The sequence below is a fragment of the Manis javanica genome, chromosome 13, assembly GCF_040802235.1.
Source record: "Manis javanica isolate MJ-LG chromosome 13, MJ_LKY, whole genome shotgun sequence".
In the NCBI taxonomy this organism is placed as follows: domain Eukaryota; kingdom Metazoa; phylum Chordata; class Mammalia; order Pholidota; family Manidae; genus Manis; species Manis javanica.
The window spans coordinates 100,041,563-100,055,280 of NC_133168.1; the positions used below are offsets into that span (position 1 = coordinate 100,041,563).

Consider the following 13,718-nt stretch of genomic DNA (forward strand, 5'->3'; position numbering starts at 1 on the left):
CGTGCGAGAGCCCAGCGCCTGGTGAAAGGGGTAAGATACAAGCCCCGGCCCGGCGGGACCCCAGCACGCCTCCCCCCAGCTCCCGGCGGGAGGGAGAGGGAGCCCAGGACTGCTGAGCACCCAGCCCCAGCCACCCGCACCAGAGCGCAGACACAGTGCATGCGCGGGGTCCTGGATACTAGGGAAACAGGGCAGCAAGACCCCTGAGCGGGTTCTGAAGCTGATCCCCCTGTGACAAAGAAAAGCGAAAGTCTTAAAGGGACAGGGACGTAACAGCTGGACAACACAGGTCGCAGCCCAGTGGCTGGAAATTACAGGGAAAACCGGGCGCACTAACCCCCTGGGCAACAGCTCTGAGACCCCTCACGGAGGTAAACAGCCAAGCAGACCCCCCGTCCATGACCCCTCCAGGCGCTGGGAAAGCAGAGCAGCAGCCTAAGGCAGGCCAAGCCCTCAGCAAGGAGCTTCCTCCATACCGGCCGGGCAAGAAACGAAGACCCAGTCTACACGCAGTTACCCAACACAAGCCACCAGGGGTCGCAGTTGTCCCAGTAGAGAGAGGCCAGTAGCAAGTGGAAAGTTTGGCCCTCCCAGCTGACAGTCAGTAGCACCTGTCAACATGAAAAGGCAAAAAAACTTGATCCAGACAAGACTAACCCAGACAGCTTCGGCATCTGCTACATCTTCCCCTGAGAACGAACCTGGGGAGATAGATTTAACCAGTCTTCCTGAAAAAGAATTCAAAACAGAAGTCATAACCATACTGATGGACTTGCAGAGAAATATGCAAGAACTAAGGAGGGAGAATACAGAAATAAAACAAGCTCTGGAAGGACTTCAAAACAGAATGGACGAGATGCAAGAGACCATTAATGGACTAGAAACCAGAGAACACGAACGCAGAGAAGCTGATGCAGAGAGAGATAACAGGATCTCCAGGAATGAAAGGAGTCTAAGAGAGCTGAGTGACCAATCGAAAAGGAACAATATCCACATTATAGGGGTACCAGAAGAAGAGAGAGAAAAAGGGATAGAAAGTGTCTTTGAAGAAATAATTGCCAAAAACTTTCCCAAACTAGGGGAAGAAATGGCCTCTCAGACCACAGAGGTACACAGAACTCCCACGACAAGGGATCCAAGGAGGGCAACACCAAGACACATAATAATTAAAATGGCAAAGATCAAAGACAAGGACAAAGTATTAAAGGCAGCCAGAGAGAAAAAAAAAGGATACCTACAAAGGAAAACCCATCAGGCTATCATCAGACTTCTCAACAGAAACCCTACAGGCCAGAAGAGAATGGCATGACATACTTACTGCAATGAAACAGAAGGGCCTCGAACCAAGACTGCTGTATCCAGCACGAACATCATTTAAATATGAAGAAGGGATTAAACAATTCCCAGACAAGCAAAAGTTGAGGGAATTTGCCTCCCACAAACCACCTCTACAGGGCATCCTACAGGGACTGCTCTAGATGGGAGCACTCCTAAAAAGAGCACAGAATAAAACACCCAACATATGAAGAAGGGAGGAGGAGGAATAAGAAGGGAGAGAAACAAAGAATCATCAGACCGTGTTTATAATAGCTCAACAAGCGAGTTAAGTTAGACAGTAAGACAGTAAAGAAGCTAACCCTGAACCTTTGGTAACCACAAACTTAAAGCCTGCAATGGCAATAAGTACATACCTTTCAATAATCACCCTAAATGTAAATGGACTGAATACACCAGTCAAAAGACACAGAGTAATAGAATGGATAAAAAAGCAAGACCCATCCATATGCTGCTTACAAGAGACTCACCTCAAACCCAAAGACATGCACAGACTTAAAGTCAAGGGATGGAAAAAGATATTTCATGCAAACAACAGAGAGAAGAAAGCAGGTGTTGCAATTCTGGTATCAGACAAAACAGACTTCAAAATAAAGAAAGTAAGAAAAGATAAAGAAGGACATTACATAATGATAAAGGGCTCAGTCCTACAAGAGGATATAACCATTATGAATATATATGCACCCAACACAGGAGCACCAGCATATGTGAAGCAAATACTAACAAAATTAAAGGAGGAAATAGAATGCAATGCATTCATTCTAGGAGACTTCAACACACCCCTTGCTCCAAAGGATAGATCCACCAGACAGAAAATAAGTAAGGACACAGAGGCCCTGAACAACACACTAGAACAGATGAACCTAATAGACATCTACAGAACTCTCCACCCAAAAGCAGCAGGACTCACATTCTTCTCAAGTGCACATGGAACACTCTCCAGAATAGACCACATACTAGGCCACAAAAAGAGCCTCAGTAAATTCCAAAAGATTGAAATCCTACCAACCAACTTTTCAGACCACAAAGGCATAAAACTAGAAATAAACTGTACAAAGAAAGCAAAAAGGCTCACAAACACATGGAGGCGTAACAACACGCTCCTAAATAATCAATGGATCAATGACCAAATCAAAATGGAGATCCAGCAATATATGGAAACAAATGACAACAACAACACAAAGCCCCAACTTCTGTGGGACACAGCGAAAGCAGTCTTAAGAGGTAAGTATATAGCAATCCAGGCATATTTAAAAAAGCAAGGACAATCCCAAATGAATGGTCTAATGTCACAATTATCTAAATTGGAAAAAGAAGAACAAATGAGGCCTAAGGTCAGCAGAAGGAGGGACATAATAAAGATCAGAGAAGAAATAAATAAAATTGAGAAGAATAAAACAATAGCAAAAATGAATGAAACCAAGAGCTGGTTCTTCGAGAAAATAAACAAAATACATAAGCCTCTAGCCAGACTTATTAAGAGGAAAAGAGAGTCAACACAAATCAACAGTATCAGAAATGAGAAAGGAAAAATCACGAAGGACCCCACAGAAATACAAAGAATTATTAGAGAGTACTGTGAAAACGTATATGCTAACAAGCTGGGAAACCTAAGAGATATGGACAACTTCCTAGAAAAATACAACCTTCCAAGACTGACCCAGAAAGAAACAGAAAATCTAAACAGACCAATTACCAGCAACGAAATTGAAGCAGTAATCAAAAAACTACCAAAGAACAAAACCCCCGGGCCAGATGGATTCACCTCGGAATTTTATCAGACCTACAGGGAAGACATAATACCCATTCTCCTTAAAGTTTTCCAAAAAATAGAAGAGGAGGGGATACTCCCAAACTCATTCTATGAAGCTAGCATCACCCTAATACCAAAACCAGGCAAAGACCCCACCAAAAAAGAAAAATACAGACCAATATCCCTGATGAACGTAGATGCAAAAATACTCAACAAAATATTAGCAAACCAAATTCAAAAATACATCAAAAGGATCATACACCATGACCAAGTGGGATTCATCCCAGGGATGCAAGGATGGTACAACATTGGAAAGTCCATCAACATCATCCACCACATCAACAAAAAGAAAGGCAAAAACCACATGATTGTCTCCATAGATGCTGAAAAAGCATGACCAAGTTCAATATCCATTCATGATAAAAACTCTCAGCAAAATGGGAATAGAGGGCAAGTACCTCAACATAATAAAGGCCATTTATGATAAACCCACAGCCAACATTATATTGAACAGCAAGAAGCTGAAAGCTTTTCCTCTGAGATCGGGAGCTAGACAGGGATGCCCACTCTCCCCACTGTTATTTAACATAGTACTGGAGGTCCTAGCCACGGCAATCAGACAAAACAAAGAAATACAAGGAATCCAGATTGGTAAAGAAGAAGTTAAACCGTCACTATTTGCAGATGACATGATACTGTACATAAAAAACCCTAAAGCCTCCACCCCAAAACTACTAGAACTGATATCGGAATACAGCAAAGTTGCAGGATACAAAATTAACACACAGAAATCTGTGGCTTTCCTATATACCAACAATGAGCCAATAGAAAGAGAAATCAGGAAAACAATTCCATTCACAATTGCATCAAAAAAAATAAAATACCTAGAAATAAACCTAACCAAAGAAGTGAAAGACTTATACTCTGAAAACTACAAGTCACTCTTAAGAGAAATTAAAGGGGACACTAACAGATGGAAACTCATCCCATGCTCGTGGCTAGGAAGAATTAATATCGTCAAAATGGCCATCCTGCCCAAAGCAATATACAGATTTGATGCAATCCCTCTCAAATTACCAGCAACATTCTTCAATGAATTGGAACAAATAATTCAAAAATTCATATGGAAACACCAAAGACCCCGAATAGCCAAAGCAATCCTGAGAAAGAAGAATAAAGTAGGGGGGATCTCACTCCCCAACTTCAAGCTCTACTATAAAGCCATAGCAATCAAGACAATTTCGTACTGGCAGAAGAACAGAGCCACAGACCAATGGAACAGACTAGAGAATCCAGACATTAACCCAGACATATATGGTCAATTAATATTTGATAAAGGAGCCATGGACATACAATGGTGAAATGACAGTCTCTTCAACAGATGGTGCTGGCAAAACTGGACAGCTACATGTAGGAGAATGAAACTGGACCATTGTCTAACCCCATATACAAAAGTAAAATCAAAATGGATCAAAGACCTGAATGTAAGTCATGAAACCATTAAACTCTTGGAAAAAAACATAGGTAAAAACCTCTTAGACATAAACATGAGTGACGTCTTCTTGAACATATCTCCCCGGGTAAGGAAAACAACAGCAAAAATGAACAAGTGGGACTATTTTAAGCTGAAAAGCTTCTGCACAGCAAAAGAAACCATCAATAGAACAAAAAGGAACCCTACAGTATGGGAGAATATATTTGAAAATGACAGATCCGATAAAGGCTTGACTTCCAGAATATATAAGGAGTTCACATGCCTCAACAAACAAAAGGCAAATAACCCAATTAACAAATGGGCAGAGGAACTGAACAGACAGTTCTCCGAAAAAGAAATACACATGGCCAACAGACACATGAAAAGATGCTCCACATGGCTAATTATCAGAGAAATGCAAATTAAAACTACAATGAGGTATCACCTCACACCAGTAAGGATGGCTGCCATCCAAGAGACAAACAACAACAAATGTTGGCGAGGCTGTGGAGAAAGGGGAACCCTCCTGCACTGCTGGTGGGAATGTAAATTAGTTCAACCATTGTGGAAAGCAGTATGGAGGTATATCAAAATGCTCAAAACAGACTTACCATTTGACCCAGGAATTCCACTCCTAGGAATTTACCCTAAGAACACAGCAATCAAGTTTGAGAAAGACAGATGCACCCCTATGTTTCTCGCAGCACTCTTTACAATAGCCAAGAATTGGAAGCAACCTAAATGTCCATCGATAGATGAATGGATAAAGAAGATGTGGTGCATATAAACAATGGAATACTACTCAGCCATAAGAAGAGGGCAAATCCTACCATTTGCAGCAACATGGATGGAGCTGGAGGGTATTATGCTCAGTGAAATAAGCCAAGCGGAGAAAGAGAAATACCAAATGATTCCACTCATCTGTGGAGTATAAGAACAAAGGAAAAACTGAAGGAACAAAACAGCAGCGGAATCACAGAACCCAAGAATGGACTAGCAGGTACCAAAAGGAAAGGGACTGGGGAGGATGCGTGGGTAGGGAGGGATAATGGGGGGAAAGAAGAACGGGGGTATTAAGATTAGCATGCATGGGGGGGAGGGAGAAAGGGGAGGGCTGTACAACACAGAGAAGACAAGTAGTGATTCTACAACATTCTGCCATGCTGATGGACAGTGACTGTGAAGGGGTTTATAGGGGGGACCTGGTATAGGGGAGAGCCTAGTAAACATAATATTCATCATGTAAGTGTAGATTAATGATTAAAAAAAAAAGAAAGAAAAGGGGGATTACTCCCTGATAGGATAAAACTAACTGTAAATCAACGATTAATGCATGCTTTAAATATCCTTAATTTTGACCACCTAAAGGGTGTCAGATGATTGGCTATGGAGGTACATTTTTCTGATAATATTCCTTTCTCTTAAAAAAAAAGAAAGCAGTTCCTGTGTGGTGACTTCCAGTGAGTTCTACACAATGGTATAAAGGGCATATAAAAGTGTAGGCAAAGGGTCTGTTTGTGTTTATACAGAGGATCAAAGCCTAATTTGGCTACCCAGAAAATGAACTAAGATACGATATGAAGAAGAACTTCCAACATCAGCACTCCCTGCAAGACTCATACCAGAAGATGATCATCAAAAAACCTCCACAAAGATCCAGGCGCTGCTACAGCTGTAGATGCACTCATCCCACCGGTTCCTGGACTTGCCATGGGAATGAAGAAGGAGATATCTAAGCTGGCCTGTGCACACAGTAAAACAACAAATTTGACTGGATATATAGTGTTGGAACTCAACCGAGAATTAGGACAAGTGCAAATTGTAGAGCTCCAAAATCTTACAACTACAGTCTATCTACAGTTAAAAGAACATATGGGATGTGAACAGTCCCCAGGAATGGGTTGTTTTAATCTGTCTGATTTCTCTCAGACTGTTCAAGTTCGGTTGGACAATACCCACCATATCATAGATAAGTTTTCACAAATGCCTAGGGTGCCTAACTGGTTTTCTTGGTTTCAGTGGAGATGGCTGGTAACTATAGGTCTGCTTTGGTTATGTAACTGTACTCCTATTATGTCAATGTGTGTGCACAATTTAATTAGTAGTTTAAAACCTATACATGCTGAAGTTACTCTACAAGAAGATATGTCAAAGAAATAATCAATCTTCCCATGTTTTCTTCCGCCTGCTACTTCTATAGCTTTTCTTCTTCCTTCCTAATTACAACCCTTAAAGAGAATTCATGCCTCATATCGAATTTACTGAGTATCACAATTCTTCCAAGTGGTAAAGATACCTCAAGACAAGTGCTGGGCATAGAAGCCACAGGGCATAAATCTGCAAAGAAGTAAAAAAGCTCACCTTTTCAAACAATATGGCTTCTCTCTCACTTACCAACTTTACATTTCCCTGTATGGCCCCGGAAGATGGCTGGTTAGCCAGAGACGGGTGAGATTCCTCAAGGGAGGAACAACCTAAGACAGGCATAGTCACAGGGGGCCCGTCAGGTGAGAAATTGGGGATCAACAGAGGTGAGGCTTAGAAGCTCACCCCCCCCAGTTTTGAGAGAAATCTTCTGCATCCGTGGATGTTTTATTGCCCTTGTCTAGCTAGGATTAGCACATAGTCTACAGGCACACACCTGATCATCTACAATTGCCCTCGTACAGCACTAAACTATGTTTTCTACCTTTATCTTGCATCTACCTACCACTTCAGCATTTTATTAAAAATAATAATAATAAAGAGAGAAATGTGGTATCCACATATAAATCAAGTATAGAAATCAAACGAATATTCATATTTGAACTGATTGTTTATAGTTCATAATGCATGATCAAAACCAAAAGTTTCTGTGATGACTGCCCTTGCACTGTTCACCATGTAATGTTATTCACTATGTAAGAATTTATTCTCCATGTAAGAACTTGTTCGTTATGATTCAGAAGATTGGAGACAGATGAAAATTAGGTTTGGGGTGGATTAATGATTGTGCATTGAGCATTGACTGCCCTATTCAGAATTTTATTGTTGTTAACCATTTGATCAATAAATAAATATGAGAGATGCCCTCTCAAAACAAAAAACAAACAAAAAAAAGTACAGACTTCCAATTGTAAAATAATTAAGTACCCAGGATGTAATGTATAGCATAAGGAATATAGTCAAAATATTGTAACAACTTTGTATGGTGATAACTGGTAGCTAGAATTATCTTGTATATAAATGTTGAATCACTGTGTTGTACACCTGAAACTAATGTAATCTTGTGTGTCAACTACCCTTCAATAAAAAAAAAAAAAATTTCAATGCATTTGCAACTCCCCAGCATTAATGGTCCTGTTTTTCCCTTCTCCATGGTACACAGTTCCAGAACTCTCACCGTGATCCTTCCCTGGTCTTCACAGATGCGCCAAAGTGGATTACTAGTGCATAATCATTTCACTTAATTGTTTTCCCATTAATATGGTAGGTCTAGATATAAGATGGCGACATGCGAGGTGAGACAGAGAACTCCTCCCAAAACCACATATAGTACAAAAATATAGTTAATACAACTAGCCTTAAAACAGCAACAGGAAAGAAGGCTGCCCCAGACTGCATACGCCTGGAGAACAGAGCCGACCTCACGGAACAGGGTGACCTACCAAAGCCTTGATCCGGCAGCACCTGAGCCCTTCCCCCACCCCAGCTCCCCGGCCGGAGGAAGACAAATGGAGTGGGGAGGGGGTGGAAGCCCTGCACTGCTGAACACCCAGCCCTGGGGATCTGCTTTGGAACACAAACCTATGTTGTGTGGTGCTGTGGAGTTTGGAGGTGTTGAGGAGCTGGGACCGGGAGCGCTTGAGAGACTGAGATTCCGGGCCGGGCCGTTTGTGGAGGAAGGGGATCCACATCTGGCCGCTCTGGGACAAAGGAAAGGCAGGGGGTCAGAGAGGCTTCCTAGCAGCAAGAGGGCTGCTGAAGGGGCGAGTTTGCACGGAGCTTGCGCGGGAGAAGGGACAGGGGGACGAGGTTGTCTGGGTGCGCTCTGCCCAGCAGGTTGGGAACTCTGAGGAGCTTCAGGTGCACCAACCCGCTGGCTGGCTACTCAGCTCCAAGGCCCCCACTGCGATGCCTGCTGCGCCTTCCTCCTGGCCTGCTGGCAGCAGCTCGGGAACCATCAGGCCAGTCAGAGGGAGGCCCTGCGACAACAGCTAGAGATGCAAAGCACAGGGGCTTACACGTGTGTGCCCTGCCAACTGGCTCTGACACTGGGGACAGGCACTGCAGCCGGGAAGCAAGGAACAGCTCTTTGATCCGCCCAGGCACCAGCGCCGCTCCCCTGGGACCCCCAGCCTCCCTCCAGGGGCTGAGCAGCTCCAGAGACTGGAGCTTCTGGCCACTAGAGGGAGCCACACAGAAATATGAAACATCAAAGGAACCTGGCTCAGACCAAAATCTCCTAAAGCCCAGAAAAAGGGCCGAATGAAACCGAACACACCAATCTTCCTGAAAGAGAGTTTGAAATAAAAATCACAAACATGCTGATGGAGGTACAGAAAAATATTCAAGAATTCAGGAACAAATTTAAGACAGAGTCAATCATTAAGAAATTCCATATCTGAAATGGAACATACAGGGGAGGGATTTAAAAGCAGGTTAGATGTAGTAGAAGAGACAGTTAATGGAAAAGAAATTAGAGAAGAGGAACACAAAGGCACTGAGGCACAGAGAGAAAAAAGGATCCCTAAGAATGAAAGAATATCGAGAGAACGGTGTGACCAATGCAAACGGAACAGCTTTCACGTGATAGGGGTACCCCCACGCGGCTGCCCCAGCTGGCCCGGCTGCGGGCCGCCTGCCCCCCGCCACCCCCGGGGGCCGCCCTGTACGGCCGCCTCAGGAGTACCTGCTCACCGAGGACCAGCTCAAGGAGAACGGTTACCCGTTCCCGCACCCTGGGCGGCCAGGCGGCGCCCTCGTCTTCACGGCTGAGGAGGAGGAGCCCAAGGACTGTGAGTCGCGGCCGCGTGGGGCTGGGCTGCGCGTCGGGGGCCAGCATGGGTGCGGTGCGCGCGGAGGGGCGGCCCCCTGATGCCGGCCGTCCCGGCCCCCACAGCCTCCTGCAGGATCTGCTGCCGCTGTGGCGCCGAGTACCTCGTGTCGCCCTCGGGCCGCTGCGTGCGGGACAGGAGTGTTCCTACCACTGGGGGCGGCTCCGACGGAACCGAGGTGAGACCCGGGCCCCTGCCTCTGACCCCAGTTTAGTCTCTGCCATTTGTTTTTTGTGCCAAAGGCAGTATGAATGGCTTCCCGTGACCGGCTTCCCAGGCCCGGTGCCCAGGGGGCCACCTGCCTGCACGGGGAGGCCCGTCCTGGCCCGTGGCTGCGTCCAGTCGCCCGGCTCGCGCTCTGGGGACACTCGTGTTCTCGAGCTGCCTGCCAGCCTCCTGCACACCCATCTCTGCCGGGCATGTGGGGTATCATCCCCACCTTCCTGTGGGGACCCGTGTCTGGGCGTGAACCCACTGCGAAACCAGGGAGGGCCCTCCTGTCCCAAATCCTCTCCCCTTCATGGAGCCTGCTACCTCCCAGGACAGGGGGCTCCCAGTCCCTTGGCCCAGGGCGGGGTCCTGTCTGGGAAGCCCCTGCCCCACTCAGGCAGCCGGTACCAGAGCCACCTGCGGGAGGCGGGATGGGGCCTGGTGGCTGGATGGGCCCTGACCGCGTCTCGCTCTCAGTGGCCGGTGGCTGGGAGACCCAGTACCTGTGCTGCTTAGCCGCCGTTGGCTCCACCGGCTGCCAGGTTGCCAAGGTAGGTCTCCTGGGCCCTGCTTGGAGCGCCCCCCAACCTTGAGGGGCTGAGGTACAGCCCAGGCTGGAGCCCTGAGTCCCGCTCCTCCTGCCTTGGGTCCGCCCGGTTGTTGGCTTTTCCTGAGGCCCCTCCTGCCGCAGCCCCCGAGCCTGCACCCTCACCTCCGCCCCCCGCCCCCGCTCCCAGCAACACGTGCAGGATGGCCGGAAGGAAAACCTCGAAGGCTTCGTGAAGACCTTTGATAAAGAGCTTTCAGAAGATGCCCACCCAGGAATATTTGCCCTCGACTGTGAAATGGTGAGTCACCCAGCAGCCACTACGGGCACCCATCAGGCCCTCGCTGCTGCTCAGGACCACAGGCATCCTGGCTGCCGCGGGCCGTCCCTGCTCCTCCGCCCGAGCCCTGAGGCAGTGCAGGTCTTGGGGTAAAGAGCAGGTGACAGCGGGACAGCAGACAGGTCCCAGCCCCGGCGTGCGTCGAGCCGTGTCTGGCACCTCCGGGCCTTGCCAGCGCCTGCCCGCCCGTGCCTGGATCCCTGCCTGCACCCGTCACACGCTGTGCAGGGGCTGTGTGGGCTCTGGGAAGGGGCGCCCCAGGTCCGCTCGCTCCAGTGGCCACAGGAGCCCAAAGGTCTCTGGCCCAGTTGGCGAATCTGTCTGAAAAGGGCCCGGGCACCTGGTAGGCGGGGCCTGGGTGGCAGGGGAGGTGGAGTTGAGGGTGAATCCCTGGCCCTGCAGTCCTACACCACCTACGGCCTGGAGCTGACGCGCGTCACAGTGGTGGACACGGACATGCACGTCGTTTACGACACCTTCGTCAAGCCGGACAATGAGATCGTGGACTACAACACCAGGTAGGGCCCTAGCCCTGCCCACATGCACTCAAGCCGTGCTCAGCCCACCCAGCTGCCAGGTGGGGCCCTGGTGCCCTCCCAGCTGCCCTCAGGACCCTGTACCTCCCACTCCAGGTTTTCAGGGGTGACTGAGGCTGACCTTGCCGATACGAGCATCACTCTCCGGGACGTCCAGGCTGTCCTGCTGAGCATGTTCAGCGCTGACACCATCCTCATCGGACACAGCCTGGAGAGTGACCTGCTGGCCTTGAAAGTGCCCAACTGCCCTGGCCCTGCTCACAGCAGGCCCCATGCCCGCGGGTAGGGGGTAGGGTCCGTGTCTGCAGCCTGCCTCTCTCTGTGGCCACACTACCCCGGAACGCCTGGGCCCTGGGCGCCGAGTCCCACCTTGCCGTGCGTCCCTAGGCCATCCCCAGCACCGTGGTGGACACGGCTTTGCTCTTCCCACACCGCCTGGGCCTGCCATACAAGCGCTCCCTGAGGACCCTCATGACCGAGTACCTCAGACAGACCATCCAGGACAACAGTGAGGGCCCGGCAGTGGCCGGGGGACAGGGCGGGGGGCCCAGCAGCCAGGCCGGCCCCTCCTGACGCTGCGCTGTTCCGCAGTGGACGGGCACAGCTCCAGTGAGGATGCCGCCGGAGTCCCCGCGGCCCCTCTCAGCCCCGCCCCCTCCACCCTGGACCCCTCCCTCCAGGCTGCTGCAGCCCGCGAGGGCCGCCGTGTCCCCCCCCCCGCGAGACCACCCGCCCCGGCCCCCACCTCCGGGGCCGTGCAGGTTTGAGACGGGGTCGTCCTCTTTTGTTTTGTATTTTCATTATCTTTAATTGAAGCCTGATGACTTGCACCGTTGTCTTTCCCACCTGGAGCAGCAGGACCCTGGTGCTGCCTGCCTTCCTGGGCCGGGGTTGGCCAGCCGGCTGGGCCCAGGAGCCCCCTTCCCTGGCGCAGCCTACCTGGACTGCAGGACCTCTGGGAACCAAGCCAGTCCCCCCACCCTCCCCCCAGGCCTCACTGGAGCCCCTGCCCTTCTCACGAGGCTGTGTGTAAAGGCCCACAGCCCAGTGCCCTGACCCCCTCGACCAGCCCCAACAGGGACAGAATAAATGTTTGTATGGATTTTAGACCTGGCATCTGGTCCTGTTCTTGGTGAGGCCGCTGCTGGGGAGCAGGGTGGGAACCTGGCTCACCTCCCTGAGAACCAGCTTCTGTCCCAACCCACGTCGGGCCGCCAGCCTGCCCGGGGAAGCAGGCCCTGAGCCCTGTGGCCTTGCCTCGGGGACCACAGTGCAGCCGGTGGCCAAGGCCTGCACGTGCAGCCGTGTTTGCTTGCTGCCCTGTCTGCCTGTGGGGGGCAGGGGGTGGGGGATGAGACCGGGAAAGCCACTGCCTTGAATCTGGGAAGCTACTATGGGAAGGGCAGTGGCCACTGGCCCCCTGTGCACCTCTCCCACTCCCAGAAATGCCTAGGTGCCCAGCCACAATTGGGCCCCTTTGTGATTAGGGTGGAAGGGCCAGGGTTGCTCATGTCTCTAGCTTCACTTCATTTAGAGGGAAAGTGAAGCCAGAAAGTTCCTGAAGTGGGAGGTGGTGGGGCTCTGTGTCCAGCAGCAGGGGGCACAAAGGTGCTGGAAACAGGGCTGCCTGGCGGAGGCCCCCTGTCACTCGGGCTTTTGCAAAAGGCCAAGCGAGCAGGGTCCAGGGCTGAGAACATGGAGCCTCTTCTCTAGGCCCTGATCCAGTTAAGCTCCTGGCACCGTCCAGCCCCCTGGGGCTCTTGCCCTCCCCTACACATCTTCTGTAAACAAGGAGCTGTTTTCTAAATAAATGGTTCAGGCAGCTTCACAGAAGCCCCATTCCTGTGGGTTCCTGGAAGGTGTCTCTCTCCCTGCTTCCCTAAAGCACAACCAGGTGGCGGGCAGATGCGGCTCCCAGAGAGGGAGGCATGCAGGCTCCGGAGGTGTGCAGGCTTTCAGCCTGCTCCGGGAAGCCACACGGCCTTTTCAAAACCCGGGGAGAAAATCCATCAGTCCCCTCCTCATACATAGCAAGGCCCCCTGAAGGCTACTGCAATTTGTACAAGCCCCTCCCCCTAAGGTCTTTCTCATTAACCGCTGGGTAGGTGCTGGATAAACGTTTGTTGTGTAAGGAATGAAAGAAGAGGGTTTTACCCGGTGTCCCGGAGGCCACAGTGTGCCGCCCTCGCCATTCATTCATTACCCCGCCACTTCCCACGCAGCCTCCATCTCTGGCTCAGGCACACCATCCCGGGCAGGGACGCTGCCGCGGCCTCCTCGCTGTCTCCCCCTGCTGTCACCTCCTTCAGGAAGGCCACACACTGGACAGGAGCCTCCTTTGTCGGCCTGTCAGCCTGCCCACCCCCCAGGGCCTCTGCGCGTCCGGGTGCCCACTTGGCCATGCGGGAAGCCGGGCACCAACTCACACGCACGCCCAGGACCTGCGGTTACCTGCCTCTCTTTCCTCCGCCGCTGCCCCACAGTGGG

The 13,718-nt window shown here is 50.1% G+C and overlaps 1 pseudogene; it reads left to right on the plus strand.

Moving 5' to 3' along the window:
- Window positions 1–5,735: 5,735 nt before the first annotated feature.
- LOC118972367 (RNA exonuclease 1 homolog) lies at window positions 5,736–12,339 on the plus strand (annotated as a pseudogene).
- The last annotated feature ends 1,379 nt before the right edge of the window (window positions 12,340–13,718 follow it).